The 3,101-nt window shown below is 57.7% G+C and overlaps 1 protein-coding gene across 1 annotated transcript in view; it reads right to left on the reverse strand.

Moving 5' to 3' along the window:
• The window catches only part of Mvb12a (multivesicular body subunit 12A), a gene marked incomplete in the record, with an annotated part of 2,833 nt that extends 2,604 nt beyond the window's left edge, over positions 1 to 229 (reverse strand). Inside the window, 1 exon segment of the mRNA XM_013507328.1 lies at positions 1 to 229.
• Between the last annotated feature and the right edge of the window lie 2,872 nt (positions 230 to 3,101).

A 3,101-nucleotide genomic window follows, 5' to 3' on the forward strand; every position in this document is an offset into this window, starting at 1 on the left:
CCGGCCGAGCGCGGAGGACGGCGGCCAGCCTCGGACCTCCGGAGCTTCCCGGGGCCGCGCTTTGGCAGCACTCTGACTACAGCTCCCAGAAGGCCCTGCGAGGGCGGGGCGCCGGCGGCAGCGTGCGCGCATGCCCCGGGGCGGCTGACCAATTGTGCAGGACCGTGAAGCCACGCCCCCGCGGCGCATAGGTGCGCGGTGAACGACGTTTGCGGAAAAGGTCCGGAAGTTTTCTAGCGCCCAGCAACTTCCGCCGGAAAAAATCACAGCCGGGTCAGCAAGGACTCTCGCCCCGTGAACCCGCAGTAGGTCTGCAGAGCCTTGCGGCGGGAGCCGGGAAGGCTGGAGAGCAGAAGGAAGTCTGTTTTAGCCGTAGGAGTCATCCCAAGGGCCGCGATCGTAGCGCGCAGCTGTAGTGCAAGCGGCGAGGCCCGGGCCGTCAGGGGCCTAAAGCGCAGACGCGGCGAGCCGGGGAGGAGGCGTGGCCTACGACCCCGGCTCCGAGACGGGAACCCCGAGCCCGCCGTGAAGCGGGTCCGGGAGCCCCAGGCCGAGGCTCGTGTCCGGAGGCCGGAGGAGCCCTGCTCCCCGAACTCCCAGAGACCGAGGAGACGTCCTTGCCGGCCCCACCGCCTCTACCTCTGCAGCCCTCGGTGTACGCCCGCGCGTCCAAGTGCGGGTCCCTCCCCCGGAGCAGGTTGAGGTCCAGCCCGAGGGCGGTGACAGCGGCCTCCTCCTGCGGACCACAGCGTCGCCTGCCCCGCCCGCCCCTGCTCGTTTCTCCGTGTCCTGCGGCCGCAGCGGGTGGCAGCCTCGGCCACAGGGAATCCGTCCTGCTGAGGACCGGGCGGAGCGCCTGGGGGCCTGCGACTCCTGGGGAGGCATCCCAGCCCAGCACTGGGAGATCTGTTGGGCAACATCCAGGGGCTCTTCCCGCCCTAGGCACCTCGCGGAAGCCGCACGTTCTCCGGGAGCTGCAGGCACGGAGAACAGCCCAGCCTTGAACTCGCCGTGAACCTCCTGCCTCAGCCTCCCGAGTGCTGTGACCCATTCAGCCTTGCCCTGCCCATGATTTATATCATTTGGCGTCGACCACTAGGCTTGGTCAGGGAGCCACTGTTCCCTCCCACGGAGTGAGGGACCCAGGGCTTGTCCCCCAGTGCGACTTCCTGCAGAGACGTGAACGCTTCATCGAAGGGGAAGGCTCCCCTCTCGAGCTCATACCAGGTCGCCAGCCGACCTGGATCGCCAAGGGCAGGAGGCATGGCTCAGGCCAACAGGACAGCCCTTGGACCGTCCTCAAGGACACGGCTGGGGCTGGGAATTTAGCTCAGTGGCACAGCGCCTGCCTGGCAAGTGCAAGGTCATGAGTTCGATTCCCGCTACCGGAAAAAAAGAAAAAGAAAAAAAAAAAAAAAAGGCACGGCTGCACAGGATCTTCTTCTTGTGTACCCCCTGGTGCTCCCGGCTTTTTGGCAAGGTTGACACAAGTGACTCCATCTTGATTTTACAGTTCTGCAATCAGCAGCGTCTGTATTTACTTTTGCTTTGTTTTGCGTTTGGTTTCTCATTGCTGGAAGGTTCTTCTGGCTACCGGTTTTTTTGTTTTCTGGTACTTGGAGTGGAACCCAGGGCCTTCACACTGAGCTCCATTCTCAACCCTTTTTTAAGTTTTGAGACAGGGTCTCTCTAAGTTGCCTAGTCTGGGCTCCAACTTATGATCCTCCTGACTCAGCCTCCCCAAGTGCTGGGATGGTAAGTGTGCACCACCACACTCAGCTCCGGTTGTTGGTCTTATCGGGCCTCACAGAGGAAGGGAAGAGATGGATGACTCAGTCAGTGCCCACCCTTTAGCCACAGCAGAGCAACGCTGCGGAGTAGAGGGGCAGCTCTGGGCTGTTTACCTGGAGTCACTGGCAGGTTCATCCCCTCCGCTGACTCTGTTAGAAGTTACCCTTCCACAGGGTTTCAGAACAACACAGTTTCTAACATTTATTTATTAGTTTATTTTTGAGACAGGGTCTCCCTATGTAACTCAGGCTGGCCTTGAACTCACAGTGATCCTCCTGCCTCAGCGTCCCAAGTGCTGGAATTACAGGTGTTTGCCCCAACTCCCCTCACCCCCCCCAACAAATACAGTTTTAAAAGAAAGATACAAAGTAAAAACAACCTTAGTTTGCAACCAAGAAACAGCAATTTTTACCAAGTTTTAAAAAGCTATTTGTCTGTAGCCCCGATGCAGTCTTCCCCCAAATCTCAGTACCAGTGCTTTTAGAGCAGAGTCAGGCTGGGGCAGGACACGGAACACCCGCAGTGAGGACTGCGACGAGAGCCCAGCAGATGACAATCCAGCTACATTAGATCAAAGTCTTACACAACCGTGCAAAACGCTCCCTCACAGAAACACACTCCCTACCAACCATCTCGACATCTCCTCTGTCCCCCTCCGTGATTACAGGCTCTGTTCTTTCGTTGTCAGAGAAAGATCTTGAAAGTCAAACTGCCAGCCAGGTGTGGTAGCACAGGCCTGCAATCCCAGCACTCGGGAGGCTGAGGCAGGAGGATAGCCATGAATTTGAGGGCAGCCTAGGCTACATGGTGAGTTCAAGGCTAGCCTGTACTACTTAGCAAGACCCTGTCTCATAAAACCAAAAAAAAAAAGCTGGGCGTGGTGGCACGTGCCTGTAATCCCAGCACTCGGGAGACTGAGGCAGGAGGATTGTTGCGAGTTCGAGGCCAGTCTGGGCTACAAAGTGAGCTCAAGGCCAGCCTGAACTGCATAGTGAGACCCTGTCTCAAAAAGACAAGAAAAAAAAAAAAAATGTTGAATTGCTGTAGCTGAAACATGGAAATAAACTATATTTAAATAGTTTTATGTGAAAATTCTGAGACAGCATAGAGCAAAACAAAATTTCCAATTTATAAAAAGGAGAGCTGAATCCAAGTTACAATGACAATAAAAGTCACCCGTCCACAGGGGCAAACTCCGCGAGGAGCAGCCTCACGGGAGGCGGCGGCGCCGGGCGGTCAGTCCTGAGCCCGCTGCAGGGGTGCTGCGCGGTGGGCGGTGGGCGCGGCCGCCCGGCTTTGCCAGCCGCCCC

This window comes from Chinchilla lanigera, unplaced genomic scaffold (assembly GCF_000276665.1).
Source record: "Chinchilla lanigera isolate Chin_1 unplaced genomic scaffold, ChiLan1.0 scaffold00123, whole genome shotgun sequence".
NCBI classification, from domain to species: Eukaryota; Metazoa; Chordata; class Mammalia; order Rodentia; family Chinchillidae; genus Chinchilla; species Chinchilla lanigera.